This window comes from Amphiprion ocellaris, chromosome 11 (assembly GCF_022539595.1).
Source record: "Amphiprion ocellaris isolate individual 3 ecotype Okinawa chromosome 11, ASM2253959v1, whole genome shotgun sequence".
Taxonomy (NCBI): domain Eukaryota; kingdom Metazoa; phylum Chordata; class Actinopteri; family Pomacentridae; genus Amphiprion; species Amphiprion ocellaris.
In genome coordinates, this window is record NC_072776.1 from 253,835 (window position 1) to 271,001 (window position 17,167).

The 17,167-nt window shown below is 37.7% G+C and overlaps 1 long non-coding RNA gene across 2 annotated transcripts; it reads right to left on the reverse strand.

Moving 5' to 3' along the window:
- Nucleotides 1–8,950: 8,950 nt before the first annotated feature.
- On the reverse strand, nt 8,951–16,955 carry LOC129349972 (uncharacterized). 2 transcript variants are annotated; one of them, XR_008603151.1, is made up of 2 exons: nt 15,538–16,955; nt 8,951–10,359 (listed from the first exon to the last, which is right to left on the reverse strand). It is a non-coding gene; the product is annotated as an uncharacterized LOC129349972 (long non-coding RNA). The 2 variants fall into 2 exon arrangements; XR_008603152.1 differs by lacking the exon at nt 8,951–10,359 and adding an exon at nt 14,504–15,006.
- Nucleotides 16,956–17,167: the final 212 nt, after the last annotated feature.

Below are 17,167 nucleotides of genomic sequence, written 5' to 3' on the forward strand. Positions count from 1 at the left end.
CTTCAGTTTCCTCAGCAGGTGAAGGTGCTGCTGTGCGTTTTTATACACTGAGTCGGCCCGATTCCCAAACGACAAGCTGGTGTCGATCTCTGTTCCCAGGTACTTCAAAACTTCAACCTGCTCCACAGACTGACCCTGGATATTGAGGGGTACAAAAAGAGGCATCACAGATTTACCTCTGCCCCCACAGCACAACTCCTTTGTTTTTGAGATGTTCAGCTCAAGCGAGTTCTTATGAAAAATTCGTCAGGTTGTTGACTGTCTGCTGGTAACGGGTCAGAGCAGCGCTGTCCGGCAGTTGAGCCGCCAGGTGAGCCGCCAGGTGAGCCACCAGGTGAGCCACCAGGTGTCGTCAGCATATTTAAAAAGAGTCATTCCTTCACTGGCACAGGAGATGCTGTTGGTGTACACAGAGAAGAGAATGGGGGATAAAACACGACCTTTAAAATCAACTTGCTGGATATAAAACCATTGAAAAACACCTGCTGTGGCCTGTCATGTAAAAAACTCTGAATCCATAAAATCAGTGTGGGGTGAACCTGAAGCTGTGAGAGGTGGTGCAGTAGGTGTCTGTGTGGACAGTATTAAAAGCAGAGGAGAAGTCCATGAATAAAATTCTGGTGTGGGAGTATGCAGAATCCAGCTGTTTGGTGACAGTGTCTAAAAGTGTGAGGTATGCATCCTCTACTCCACGTTTTGCCTTATAGGAGAACTGAAGGGGGTCCATTTTCTTCCAAACCATCTTTTAGTCTACATGTAATGATGTTTAGGATGGTATATATATGTATATATGGTATATATATCAGGATGTTGGGTAGAATATACCATCAGATCAACCTTTTAGGTCTACATTGGAAGATTTTAGAGTAGATTATTACTCCAAACCATCCTTTAGGTCTACATTTAAGGTGGAATACTCCTTTACACCAAGATTTTTTGGTCTACATTGAAGGATTTTAGGTGGAATATTCCTTTGAACGAACTTTTTAAGTTTATGTTTTAGAATATACCATCAGACCAACCTCCAAGGTCTACAGTAGTGAATTTTAGGTGGAATATACCATTAAACTCACCTTTTAGGTCTACATTGGAGGATTTTAGGTGGAATTTTCATCCAAATCGTCTTTTAGTCTACATGTAAGGATGTTTAGGATGGTATATTCTTCCAAACCAACTTCTCAGGTCTACATTTCAGGTGGAATATTCCTTCATACTAACTTTTTTGGTCTACATTGAAGGATTTTTTCTAAACCAACCTTTGGGGTCTACATTTGAGGTTTTAGGTGGAATATTCCTTTTAACCAGCCCCTCAGGTCTCTGAGGATTTTGGATGGAATACTCAGTTAAACCAACATTTTAGGTGCATGTCCAAGGATTTTTGGTGGAATGTTCCTTTAAGGTGGATGTGTGAGGACCTTGTAGGTGGAATACTTCCTGAAACCAACCTTTTAGGTCAACATTCAAAGATTTAAGGTGGAATATTCCTTTAAACCAACCTAAATTTCATGTTTTGATCATTATTGTCTTAGGACCAATACTGTTCACATTATACATGCTTCCCTTAGGCAACATTATTAGGAAGCACTGTATTAATTTCCATTGTTATGCTGACGACACTCAATTGTATTTATCTATGAAGCCAAATGAAACTAATCAGCTAGCTAGACTGCAAGATTGTCTTAAGGACATAAAGACCTGGATGACCTATAATTTCTTACTACTAAATTCAGACAAGACTGAAGTCATTGTATTTGGCCCCAAACATCTTAGAGAATTGCTTTCAAAGCATATGGTTACTCTGGATGGCATTACATTGGCCTCCAGTACTACTGTGAGGAACCTCGGTGTTATCTTTGACCAGGACATGTCCTTTAACTCGCACATAAAAGAAATCTGTAGGACTTCCTTTTTCCACCTGAGAAATATTGTGAAAATCAGGAACATCCTGTCTCAGAGTGATGCAGAAAAACTAGTCCATGCATTTGTTACTTCTAGGCTTGACTACTGTAATTCCTTATTATCAGGTTGTCCCAATAGCTCTCTGAAACATCTACAGCTGATCCAAAACGCTGCAGCCAGAGTACTGACGGGAGTTAGCAAGAGAGATCATATTTCTCCTATATTGGTTTCTCTTCATTGGCTCCCTGTTAAATCTAGAATAGAATTCAAAATCCTTCTTCTGACATATAAAGCTCTTAACAACCAATCTCCATCATATCTTAAAGACCTGATAGTACCATATTATCCTAGCAGAACTCTTCGCTCTCAGACTGCAGGCTTACTTGTTGTTCCTAGAATCTCTAAAAGTAGAATGGGAGGCAGAGCCTTCAGTTATCAGCTCCTCTCCTGTGGAACCAGCTCCCAGTTTGGGTTCTGGAGGCGGACACCCTCTCTAATTTTAAGACCAGGCTTAAAACCTTCCTTTTTGACAAATCTTATAGTTAGGACTGACTGGGGGACCCTGAGGGGGTCAGCTGGAGTCTTCCTCTTGGACGTCCCTTAGTTCTGCCCCTAGTTCTGCTGCTACAGGCCTAGGCTGCTGGAGGACCTCTCTGGATGCACTGAGCCCTTCTCTATCTACCATTATATTTAATATATATATACCATTATTGCATTACACTCACTCTGTTTCTCCCTGTGTCCTTTCTACGAGTGTCCCTGGTCCCAGAGCTGGATGCTTCAGATCTGTGGTGGTTCTCCCACCAACTGGCCTAATCTCCATCTGTGGGATGCTGCTGCTGCTGACCTTCCTCCAGCCCACTGCTTCCAGCTGCCCATTTCCATCAATCTACTCTGCATCACCCTCACTATACTTGATATGCTCATCTAGTTATTGTTAGAATTTACCACCAGCTATATATGTAGTATATTTATGCCAGAGCCGTACACCATATCAGGGAGGCGGACACCCTCTCTATTTTTAAGACCAGGCTTAAAACCTTCCTTTTCGACAAAGCTTATAGTTAGGGCTGACTGGGTGACCCTGACGGGGTGAGCTGGTGTTTTCATTTGCACAACTGACTTCCCCTCTTGACGTCCCTTTAGTTTGCCCCTAGTTATGCTGCTATAGGCCTAGGCTGCTGGGGAACCTCTCTGGATGCACTGAGCCCTTCTCTAACTACCTATGTATTTACTATATATACCATTATTGCATTACATTCACTCTGTTTCTTTCTGTGTCCTTTCTCCGAGTGTCCCTGGTCCCAGAGCTGGATGCTGGATGCTTCAGATGTGTGGCTGTGTTTTATGGTCCTTGTGTCCCACCCCCCACCTCTCTATCTCTACCCCTCTATCTGTATCCCTCTATCTCTACCTCTACCCCTCTATCTCTACCTCTCTACCTCTTCTGTCCCTCTCAACCCACCCGGCCAGCAGGCAGATGGTTCCCCCCACATTAGAGCCGGGTTCTGCTCGAGGTTTTTTTCCCTGTTAAAAGGGTGTTTTCCTTGCCACTGTCGCCTTTTGGCTTGCTCTGGGGGTCAGGCATATGGGTTCTGTAAAGCGTCTCGAGACAATTTGACTGTAATTGGCGCTATATAAATAAAATTGAATTGAATTGAATTGAATTGAATTGAATTGAATTGAATTATCAAGTGAGAAACCTCAATCCAGACTCCTCATAATGACGTTTGAAATTTATGCTGCTGTTATTTGTTTAGTCCAGACTAAATGACAGAAATCCACAACTGTAATTTTATTTCAGGACTCGGTTATTAAATGTCAAAACAATCCATGTGACTCTAAAAACTCAACAGCTTTACAAACTCTAAGATTAAACTCTCCACAAGGATCCAAAGTAAGTTGGACTTTTACATGAGAGCTTTAATTATTCTTCATCTACTTTCTGAAAAGTTTGGTCAATAAAAAAGACAAAAACTAACATTTTCAGCTGAACTAAAGACAGACTTTGTGACTTTTCTGCTCACATGTTGTGTTGTTGTAAACTTACTCTTTCAAATAAATATCCTCCTAACCCCCTGGAAACCAGCATTTGTCCTGTTTTTGTGTTGCTCCTCTGCGACCCTAGACAGCCGGGTCCTAATGTTTTTTGAGCAACACACCATACTATGACGTTTTTACAATGAGGGTTCTACTATGGAACCAGTTTGACATGTTCAGGTGTTCTTTGTGTGAAAACTCAGAGATTTCAGGGATCAGAAGGTGGTTTTCAACTTTCTTTGTTAACTTTCTGCTTCAACTTTAAACTAAATTTCCTTGACTAAGCCAGCCCTCTGGACTTCCAGGAAGCTGTGTTCCTATTGGCTGTCCAGGTGGCTGATTGGTGTTATCAGGAACACCTGAGCAGCTCAGTGTCTTCCTGCTTTGTTTTGTCGTAGTTTCTCTTAAACCTCAAGGATGTGTAGATGTTGAAGAAAACGTCCATTGACACTGTTACGTTTATAATATAATTTATTACATAAATAAGACAGCATCTGAACAGGCACCATGGTCTGCCTGTGGAGAGTTTCCCAGCCAATATGAAAATCCCACTTGAACAAAGGGCTGATGGTCATTTTATACCCTCTGGTAAAGGATAGAATTACAACATCTGGTTTAAATCCCTACTCAAGAACAACACCTCCTCAGACAAAAACCCCCTACTCTGCACATTCCTAAGGGTCACAGGTTAGCTATAGGTTAACAGTGGACCCCAATGTCAACACAGCATAGGATTTCTGGAGCCGAAAACACATTCCTCAGTACTTACTACCACCTGTTAGTTAAAAGTTCACTCTATGGTCAACAACTATCAGAACTCATATCAGATCAGATACTACAGTTTAGCTGCAGACAAACATTTCCTCTGTTTCTCTTCACCAGTGAACCGGGTCTGGCTCTGTTGCTTTAGTTTGTTCTTTAGGCGTTGGCTTGCAGCTTCCAGCAGTAAAATCGTCTTTAATGTGTTTCTTGGTGTGTTTTAGGGCTTTGTACTGGATAGTTGTCTTGGTAAATGTGGTTCTTTAGCCACAGTTAGCACATGGTGCTAATGTGTGCAGTGATTAGTGGATTTGGTGCAGGTGAGTTGTGTCTTTATCTTGGCTGTAGTGAGTCTTCAGAGGTTTCTGGTCAGACACATTCTGTATTCTTGTTTATGAACCAACGTTGGTTGTCCAGAAGGTAAGAGTTCCTGTCCTGATTCTCTGTTCTCAGAGGTTCTCTGGTAGGCTGCAGGAGACTTTAGCGTTTGGGTTGTACTAGTTTGGTTTTTGTATGGTTTCATTTGGACGACTATCTTGAGGCCCCTCCATGTGGTTTAGTGAGGTTTTCTGGAACAGTTCTACAAAGCAACCTGCAGCAGAAGAGACTTTGAGAGTTTTTAGGAAGTTCTGGAGACCAGACTTTAGAGCAGCAGAAACATTTGTCAGCAGTTTGAGCAGGAGAAGGTGATCTTCAGAGTAGAAATGAGATGGAAACCTTCTTGACCCGTGTGGTGAGGTCCTGTACCAAGAGTTTGAGCAGGTTGTGAAGAGTCTGTAGTTCTTTGGTCTGAAAGCACAAGAAGAGTCGACTCATTAAAGGAGAAAACAGGAGATATTGTTGGTACTTCTGTCGCTCTGCAGTTTCCTTAGACTGAATATCAAGTTTATATTTTAAATGATTTACCATATGAGCCCAAGAAGACTTCAATAAACTCCCTCCATCCCCTGGACACAACATATTTTATTACCATGTTACGAAACTATGACATTTTTTTTACACATTTTGGAAGACATACTAAACTATGACATTTTTTTTATACATTTTGGACGACATACTAAACTATGACATTTTTGTGACATTTTGGACAACACACTAAATTATGACATTTTTGTGACATTATGGACGACATACTAAACTATGACATTTTTTTCCACATTTCGGATGACATACTAAACTATGACGTTTCTTTCTTCGATATTTTGGACGAGATACTAAACTGTGACCTTTTTGTTCCACATTTTGGATGACATACTGAACTATGATGGTTTTTTTTCCAAATTTTTTGGCGACATACTAAACTATGACATTTTTTCCATATTTTGGACGACATACTATGGCATTTTTTTCACATTTTGGACGTGTGTTGGACATGTTGTAAAAACATGCCATATGATGAAATAATGTAAAGGAGGCCGTGAAAAACACTCCAGAAAGGTTTTCTTTGAAAAAAAAATCATGAATTTTAGCGCAAAAAACACCATAGTATTCTGTCGAAAAAAAAATGGAATTTTTCAACATGTTGTAAAAACATGCCATATGATGAAATAATGTAAAGGAGGCCATGAAAAACACTCCAGAAAGGTTTTCTTTGAAAAACAATCATCATGAATTTTGGCGCAAAAAAAACGCCTTACTATACTATGTCGAAAAAAAATGCCATTTTTCAACATGTTGTAAAAATGTGCCATATGATGAAATAATGTAAAGGAGGCCGTGAAAAACACTCCAGAAAGGTTTTCTTTGAAAAAAAAATCATGAATTTTAGCGCAAAAAACACCATAGTATTCTGTCGAAAAAAAAATGTAATTTTTCAACATGTTGTAAAAACGTGCCATATGATGAAATAATGTAAAGGAGGCCATGAAAAACACTCCAGAAAGGTTTTCTTTGAAAAACAATCATCATGAATTTTGGCGCAAAAAAAACGCCTTACTATACTATGTCGAAAAAAAATGCCATTTTTCAACATGTTGTAAAAATGTGCCATATGATGAAATAATGTAAAGGAGGCCGTGAAAAACACTCCAGAAAGGTTTTCTGTGAAAAAAAATCATCATGAATTGTAGCGCAAAAAACGTCATAGTTTAGTATGTGGTCAAACGTGTCACTAAAATGTCATACTTTAGCATGTGGTCAAAAATGGTGAAAAAACATGTATGATATATCATATTTTATAAAAAAAAACATAAAATGTCATAATATAGTTTGGAGTTGTCTGTGAAAAAAGTCATAACATGCATGTCATAAAATTGTTGTCTTAACTCATGTTATAGAAATATCAAAGTTTATTACATTCGTAAAATGATCATAATATGGCATGTCAAAAACCGACATAGGAAGGTATTTTATGTCATCATCTAGTGTTGCTAAAAAAATGACATCAATACCAATTAAATCAAGTTTTTTTTATACATTTCACATATGCATTTCACATGCTAAACAATCAATTTTGACCAAAGTCCTTTACATGTTGTAAAATCAATTTTCACAGGAAACAAATATCTCACTGTATATTATGTCATAGTAAAAAGTCATAGCAAAGTATGTACAAAAATTCACAGTATAGTATGTAAAAACATCATAGTGAAGTATGTAATCAAACATGTCACTGTTACGCCCAGCCTAGGGGTTACTGAACGCAACATGAAGTGCCTGACTACATGTGTCTGAAGCAGAACACACAGCGTTTTCTCAAAGAATTTATTTACATCAAATGTGTATCGAAAAGCAAAGGTGGAGGTTAACAAAAACAAGTCGAAGGTAAGGTGTAAATGAATTAGGGGTGAGCTTTACGCCAAAAATAATAAACAAAACCACACTAGTCCTTAGGAGGTCAACTTACCTATCAAAATAAAAGGACAAAATTAAATACAAAGTCTTCCCTCTCTCTCTAACTCAAACAGGTGAACATGAATAAAACTAAAAGTAGCAGCTCACTACAGTATCTTGTTCTGCTATACAACAAACAAATTGTGCTGGATATGTGTCGGTCTGGACGGCATGGAGGATGGCCCGCTGATCTGTCCCTCTCTGACCCAGAGGCAACGTCATCCTTGTTTTCCTCGGCAGCCCGACCAATCCTGCGCCAACCCCACCTCCTGTCGTCCAATGCTGGCGGTGGTGCAGCGCAGCTCTATTTGAATATTCCACGCACACATCACAGAAAACAACACTATACACACGACAGCAATGATAACAGTCACAAAAACGTCATCGTACAGTATGTTGTTAAAAATAACGTCAGAAATGTTACACTTTAGTATGTTGTCAAAAATGTCATCAAAAAAGTCATAGTATAGTATGTCAACAAAAGTATCACAAAAAAACCATAGTATGTCGACAAAAATATGACAAAAACATCATAGTATAGTATGTCGTAAAAAGTATCACAAAAACATCATGGTATAGTACGTCGTCAAAAAATATTAAAAAAACAGTATAGTATGCCATCAAAATGTGATAATTATTATTGCTGCTGTAGTTGTTTCTACAAGGATGTGACAAATAAATGTTAACTTTTTAAAACAGTCTTCGTAGAAAGAAGTTTTTAAACTTTTAGTCTCGAGTGTTTTACTATGACGTTTTTTGTTCCATACTTTGCACGACATACTAAACTATGACATTTTTTTTTTCCACATTTTGGACGACATACTGAACTATACTGTTTTGTCCAATTTTGGACGACATACTAAACTATGAGGTTTTAGTGACATTTTGGACGACATAATAAACTATGACATTTTTTTCCATATTTTGGACGACATACTAAACTATGACCTTTTTTCCCCCACATTTTGGACGACATACTAAACTATGACCTTTTTTTTTCCCACATTTTGGACGACATACTAAACTATGACTTTTTTTTCCACATTTTGGACGACATACTGAACTATACTGTTTTGTCCAATTTTGGACGACATACTAAACTATGACATTTTTTTCCATATTTTGGACGACATACTGAACTATGACATTTTTTTCCACATTTTGGACGACATACTAAACTATGACATTTTTTTTCCACATTTTGGACGACATACTGATCTATACTGTTTTGTCCAATTTTGGACGACATACTAAACTATGAGGTTTTAGTGACATTTTGGACGACATAATAAACTATGACGTTTCAGTCAAATTTTAGTCATCTTCAGGAGAGGATATCCCCTCATCTGTCATCATTCATCTCTAAAATATTCTTTAAGAACATTCACATAAAAAAGAAAAACACAAGAAAAACCCACAGTGGTCACAGAAATAATTTTAATCTGACAAAAGTAATTCTATGAAAATTAACCAATGAAAATCAGAACTGTGGTTCAACAGAATTATTTAAAAAAATAAACTCATGAAACAGACCTGGACAAAAATGATGGTACCCTTAACTTAATATTTTATTGGACAACCTTTTGAGGCAATCACTGCAATCAAACCATTTCTGTAACTGTAAGAAAAGAAAAGAAAAAAGACAAAAACTAACATTTTCAGCTGAACTAAAGACAGACTTTGTGACTTTTCTGCTCACGTGTTGTTGTAAACTTCCTCTTTCAAATAAATATCCTCCTAACCCCCTGGAAACCAGCGTTTGTCCTGTTTTTGTGTTGCTCCTCTAAGACCCCAGACAGCCGGGTCCTAATATTTTTTGAGCAACACACCATACTATGATGTTTTTACAATGATGGGTCTACTATGGAACCAGTTTGACATGTTCAGACGTTCTTTGTGTGAAAACTCAGAGATTTCAGGTATCAGAAGGTGGTTTTCAACTTTCTTTGTTAACTTTCTGCTTCAACTTTAAACTAAATTTCCTTGACTAAGCCAGCCCTCTGGACTTCCAGTAAGCTGTGTTCCTATTGGCTGTCCAGGTGGCTGCTTGGTGTTATCAGGAACACCTGAGCAGCTTGGTATTATCAGGAACACCTGAGCAGCTCAGTGTCTTCCTGCTTTGTTTAGCTGCAGACAAACATTTCCTCTGTTTCTCTTCACCACTGAGCTGGGTTTGGCTCCGTTGCTTTAATTTGTTCTTTAGGCGTTGGCTTGCAGCTTCCAGCAGTAAAATAGACTTTAATGTGTTTCTTGGTGTGTTTTAGGGCTTTGTACTGGATAGTTGTCTTGGTAAATGTGGTTCTTTAGCCACAGTTAGCACATGGTGCTAATGTGTGCAGTGATTAGTGGATTTGCTGCAGCTGAGTTGTGTCTTTATCTTGGCTGTAGTGAGTCTTTAGAGGTTTTTGGTCAGACACATTCTGTATTCTTGTTTGAGAACCAGTGTTGGTTGTCCAGAAGGTAAGAGTTCCTGTCCTGATTCTCTGTTCTCAGAGGTTCTCTGGTAGGCTGCAGGAGACTTTAGTGTTTGGGTTGTGCTAGTTTGGTTTTTGTATGGTTTCATTTGGACGACTATCTTGAGGTTCCTCCATGTGGTTTAGTGAGGTTTTCTGGAACAGTTCTACAAAGCAACCTGCAGCAGAAGAGACTTTGAGAGTTTTTAGGAAGTTCTGGAGACCAGACTTTAGAGCAGCAGAAACATTTGTCAGCAGTTTGAGCAGGAGAAGGTGAGCTTCAGAGTAGAAATGAGACAGAAACCTTCTTGACCCGTGTGGTGAGGTCCTGTACCAAGAGTTTGAGCAGGTTCTGAAGAGTCTGTAGTTCTTTGGTCTGAAAGCACAAGAAGAGTCGACTCATTAAAGGAGAAAACAGGAGATATTGTTGGTTCTTCTGTTGCTCTGCAGTTTCCAGTTTCCTTAGACTGAATATCAAGTTTATATTTTAAATGATTTCCCATGTGAGCCCAAGAAGACTTCAATAAACTCCCTCCATCCCCTGGACACAACATATTTTATTACCATGTTAAATCTTTTTTTAAAAATATATTTTTGAGTTTAATTGTAGTTTTGATCATAATTTTTTCTCTTTGCTTTAGTTTTGTCATCTGTGTGAAAGGTGCTAAACAAATAAAGTTGAATTGATAAACTGAATAATTGACTAACTTGTGATTGTGACAACAGAAGTATTTTCATTGTGATTTAAGGGTTTGTTTCATTTTTAAGGTTGGGGTTAAAATCTTGACAGAAAAAAAGATTAAAGAAATGAACTACATTTAAAAAAAAAGCAATTATATCAAAGGAAAAAAGCGTTTAATACAATTAAACTTAAATTAACATTAAATACAATTAAATGATATTAAACGGGCAACATATTGAATTAGATAATTAAACAGAAGCTACAAAATATGTAATTATGAAAAACAAAATTTTTTTGAACAAAAATATTAAACATTGAAGATGAAATATTTTAGATAATTAAACATTTAAAAAATACAATTAAACAAGAACATTAAACATTTAAAAAATACAAAACATTTAATTAGATTATTAAACCTTTGAAAAGACAAAACATTGAATTAAAAAATTGAATATTTAATTAGAAAATTAAATCTTAAAGAAAATAAAACTTTAAATAGGAATTAAACAGAAAATACAATGAAGCATTTAAAAAGAAAATTAAACATTAAAAGGTGGTAAAACATTTAAAAAGAAAAACCTTAAAGATTTAATCAAAAAATTAAACATTGGGAAAGAAAAGGAAAATTTTCAAACAAGCTGATAAGACATTTGAGAAAACAATTAAACATTAAAAAGACAAAACATTTCGAAATCAAATCAGACATTAGAACAGAATAAAAGGATCAAAAAGAGCAAAAACAGATAAAGGTCTTAAATACTCTTTTTCTAGTCTGAAATGAAAACATCAAGTTGTTTCTTCAAACATTTCCTCTTTCTATGTTCTTGGTTTGATTGCGGACAGATTTACTAAGAACTCATTTCAGAAAACTGCTTTCCAGATAAAGTCTACTAGTAGTTGAAGGCATCGATCAAACTAATGTTACCTTCTGATCTCCACAAACTTTACTGTTCAGTGAAGAGAATCAAAGTTTGTTGAGGATTTCTAAAAAACTCACAGGTGAAGGTCTGAGAAGAACTCAGATGGATGATCTAAATGTGAAATCAAGACTCATGGTCACAAGTTTTAAGGCTTCTGTTAGCCAGAAAGTTCAAACTAACAGAGAAGTACTGAGAAACTTTTAAAACTTCAGTCCTCAGACTGTCGGAAGGTTCAGACTAACAGAGAAATACTGAGAAACTTTTAAAACTTCAGTCCTCAGACTGTCTAAAGGTTCAAACTAACAGAGAACTACTCAGGAACTTAGAAGATATCAGTCCTTGGACTGTCTGAAAGTTAAATCTAACAGAACTACTGTGGGACTTAGAAAATTTCAGCCCTCAGACTGTGTGAAAGCTCAGGTCCTGAGGACTCGGGAGGTGTGGAGGCTTTGGAAAGTCTTGGAACTGAGGGTTCCACCCTCCAGCACAAAGGCTGAAGTCCAACCTCCTGAGAGAAACGGTCGAGTCGAGACTCGAGTTAAAAAAAAACCCCGAAAACGACAAAAAATAGATGACAAATGCGCAAAAAAACAAAGAATTAGTATCTGAGCAAGTAGCTCAGGGGATAAGAAGAGTGACTACAGACTGGAAGGTCACAGGTTCAAGACCCGCCACTGGCATTTTTCTTTCTTTGTCTTTGTCAGGATATTGATAAAATTTAAGAAGGGTCTGGTCTTGAACCAGCGACCTGCAGCTCCATAGGCAAATCCTTAACTCACTGAGCTACAGATCAGATAAAAAAACATAATTTCGTCGTCCCTTTGGCATCGTAGTTTCTGAAGTCACCACATGGGTGGGGCCAAGGCGGAGTCTGGGTGGAGTCAGGGCGGAGAGTAGGTGGGGAGGTGGGTGGCGGCCTCCCCCCTCTACTCCCCCACCTCCCCCCACCACCCACCACACATTCCCCCGCCCCACGAGTTCTTCGAGTCTCCACGAGTTCTTCGAGTCTCCACAGGTTTTCCCGAGTTTCTGGAGTTTCCACCAGGTCGGAGGCAGAACAAGTTGTCATGAAGAGGTGTTGAAGTCGGCCAGGATGGACTGACTTTTTACAGCGACTAGAAGGAAGACAACTAGAAGAGCAGGTCTTTAACCACCATCCATAAAATCCATGGAGTCGCTCCAGAGAAATGAAAGAAGGTCAACTTTTATCAACCTCCATCCAGATGTTCAACTTCATATCTTTACTTGGAGATTTTTAGCACCACAAACCTTTAGTATCACACTTTATTATCATTTATTAGGACTTTCATGGAATCCACCTGCAGATTTACTTTTTGTTGACAAACTTTATTCTTGTTGTCGTGGGACTGCAGTATTTAAAACTCTTCCTTCTATTTGACCTCATGTTTATTAGTTTTAGTGGAGAAAGTTTGAATTGTCAATTAGTCTCTTAAAAACTAAATAATAAATTGGATTAGTCAAGAGGTTTAAATTTCTTACTTTGTCATATTTTAAATATGACAAAAAATATAAAAATAAAGCATCTTGAGACAATTTGACCTGTAATTGGCATTATATAAATAAAATTGAATTAAAATTGTATGTATCTTGTAATGTTGGAGTAATTCAGACATATATGTTGGAAAACACATTTTCTTTGTCATTAATCTGTCATTTTCTCCAGTAATTCATTTCTTGTTTTGGTTTATAAAATGTCAAACCCAAATATATTCAGTTTACTGTCATAAAAACCAAAAAGATTTACATTCATGATGCAGGAATCAGGCAGTTTTTCACTTTTTATCTTAGTATAGTCAGAAAGATAGTTGATAATGTGTGACTTGTTGCAGCTTGTGAGCCGTAAAAGGTTTTAATCTTTGGGGCCGAGCGTCAGAAAACATTTAGAAACCAACATCAACAAAACACTCAACAAAGATTTGAACATCATTAAAGGGAAATCCAACTTTTGCATGACAATGTCTCATTAAAGGACATTTATTTCCAACATAAATGTGTGATATTCATCCTCTGGAGCTTTCTCTTCACATCGTCTTCCACCTGGACTGGTTTGGTCGGGAGCATGTGCAACAAACATTTGAAAAACTGCACTTTAACATCAATGAATGACACTGAAGTTTAATCTCTACATAAATGAGAATGAGTCTGGATGTGCTGCTCTGTCATTAACTCCTAAGTTTAGGGAAAGTTCAAACAAAAGAGGACAGTTCAGATAAGACTTGAGAATGAGCTTATTCTGAACAAACATCTCAGACTTTCTGAGCTTCAGCACCTCTAGCAAGATATTTTAACAACAAGCAACTCAAGAGATCCAGAAGTTGAAGAGAGTTAGCTTTAGCTGAGCCAAAGAACATGTGGGATGCTAACCTAGCAAACATTTCAGACTTTTCTCTGTGAATTCTGAGAAATAATTTCCTATTTAATGACAGAGCTACACATCTTAACTCAGTCTCATTAAAACAGACTCTAATTCAGAGTCATCCATCCATATTAAAGTGCAGTTACCCAAAATGTTTGTTGCATGAGCTCCAACAAAACCTGTCCAGGTAGAAGGCCACTTTGACAAACAGGAAGTGGAAGATTCCAAGCAGATTTATAGAAGGGGGAACCGGACTGTACTAAGTGTGGTGGAGTATAGAGGGGTGTTTTGTGGGTTTTTAAGGCTGATAATGATTATTAGTGAGACATTTGGACTAGATATTCATTTGCAGTAAATGAAAGTATTTAAAATCTTAGAGTTAAACTTAGAACACAAACTCTAACAGAAAACTTTGTTGATACATTTTTGTTTTGTTTACAGATGTTAAGTTAAAGGAGTTTTATTCGTGACGTATGACCAATCAAATCACTCCAGAAGACAGAGCGACCACAGGTAGATAAAGGTTCAGAGCCAAAGTAGCACCATTTTTAAATGTATTTATTACCGTAAATCAGTAAAAAATAAAATACTGATAATCAGTAAATCAGTCAGCCCACAATTACTACAATTCTACAATGTATGTCTCTTTCCTTTGACTTGTTATTTGTACAATATACAATGTATATGATGGTGTTTTTTCATACCAAAGGCTATACTATGATGTTTTCTAAGAGACATACGATGCTACTCTGGTTGTTCTGGCTCTGGGCTGCTGCACTCCTCCTCTGTTGTTTCTGGATTGTACTCAGCTTCATGCCTTCGTCCACCCGGCCTCCGTTGACTCGTCCCGCCTGCCGTCTCTGGAGTTGAAGCTGGATTGGAACAGACCAAAGTACAGTCCAATCACGATGCCAGCTGCCTCTCAAAAGGCTCCTTCATCTGGCAGGTGGCAGCACTTCTTCTGAGGGGAAGCTGAGCTGGTCCAGCAGAACTTTGGAGATGTGTTCCAGTGGTTGGTGGATGTGTGGGGAGATAGAGAGGAACCTTTGAATTGTTCACAAAGGAAAACAGGGAACCCATTGGTAGTTTTAGTTTAGGCTGCTACTGCGGTGTGTGTTTGGGTTTTAAGAGGTGAACAGGAAGAGGGTTTTTTTTGTATTGATTATCTTTTACTTGGATGGAGATGGTTGGAATGCCCATCAATGTCAACATGAAGTTCACTTTTAGTTCTGTTTATTTATTTTTATTTTACTAACACCCATTTGTTTTTAACCCCCTCACATGTTGTGTTGTTGTAAACTTAAGTCTTTCAAATAAATACTCGTCTAACCCTCTGGAAACCAGCGTTTGGACTGTTTTGATGTTGCTCCTCACCTACTTCACACAGCCAGGACAAAACAACATTTTGTGGACAAAAGACTATACTTTCAGAGCGACATGCTATACTATGCTGTTTTATGATGATGGCGTTCCACGAGTACGTGAGAACCAAGTCCGGACAGTTACGTAGCATATATCACACATCTTTATATACAGTCTGTGTTACGTACTGAGAAACGGCCATAGTCTTCTTACCGCAAAGGTACAAAGCTGCTCGTCTTCTCCTCCGGCATCATGAAAGGTCTTCAAAGCTTCTTAAAATCCAAACGAAATACAATCAAAAGATCAAACTAACGTCATTGGTGCATTCAGTTGCAGTCGGACAACGAAGTTGCGTTCAGGAGCGTCGGAAATCGGAGTTTCACTAATGTAAATTCCCAACGAAAATTTTGGGGGGTGCACGTGTCGAATCAGATCACAGGGGGGACTGCTGCCCCCACGTGCCCCCACGGAAGATCCACCACTGTTTCCACATCCAATCCAGTTTGATTTCCAGAGGACCAGACCAGTAAAACCAATAAAACCTGTAAAACCACAGCATAATAACCTCTAAATAACCACAACTCCTAATGGTTCCTTTGTTTTAGTGTAAAAATGTTCACATTTAAGGAATTATCTTTTTATGAAACATTAGGAACAACCTGAAATTTCTTCAGAAAAATAAATTCAATTTCATCAACATTCAGCCTCAGTTTATCATTTCCACATTACAACTTCCAGATAACAGTGTCGACAAAGGAACACAACATTTAGTCATCTGGAACGATAGAGGATTTTACTTTATGATCAAAACGACAAAAGTCAGACAAAAAAAGAGAAAAAACAACAAAAACAAGACAAAATATTACAAAACTAAGACACAAAATGACAAAACTGAAGAAGAAAATGACAAAAAATGCGACAAACGACACAAAATTTAAAAAGACAAAAAAATTAGACAAAAAAGTTACAAAGCGACAAAAAATGGACAAACGACAAAAATGAGGCAAAAAAATTACACAAATGACACAAACAAGACCAAACACGAGAACAACACAACAAAAAAATAGCCAAACACAAGTGAGACAAAAAAAAAACACAGAATGACAAAAACGAAACACAAAACAATGGATGAAGCAAAATACAAAATGACAAAATCATGAGACCAAATGACAAAAAGACAAAAAACAAGAAAAAAACAGACAAAATATTACAAAAATGACAAAAGAACAATGAACAATCTAGTATTTTACTTTCTGATCTAAACAACTTGTCATTGTCTAGAAATTATTTTAAAGTTATAGTTTTACTAATTTACAATCTGCAGTTAATGTCTTCTCTGGAATTTTTCCACTTTGAGGACTGGATTGGACCCTCTGGAGGGCCGCTTTTGGACGTTGGACACCCCTGGTCTAGACTGATTTAATCTTAAGTATTAAACAGCACAAAAACATCTGGTAGTGGAGCTGGACTGACATGAAGCCCTGATGTAACGATAATAAAAGCTATTGTCTTGTATTTTTTTCTATCATATTCGACTATTTATGAATGTTTTCAGCATATTTTTGTATTTTCTGAGGTACAGTTCTGCTCAGATGGTCTATGTATGTGATCTGACACATGGGAATTATTAAGTAAACAGGAGGTGGAACCCTGAACAAAGATCACACATGACCTTTACAGCCTTTTATTAGCCTTCCCCATCATAAATAGAACTATTAGAATCTGTACACGTGTCTGATGATGTTTTATTGAATCACATTTAATAGGATGCGAGTGTGTTTTAACCAGACGCCAGAGTCGCCCTGAATCTGTGAGGAAAACGGGAACAACAGGTAAAGGAGAC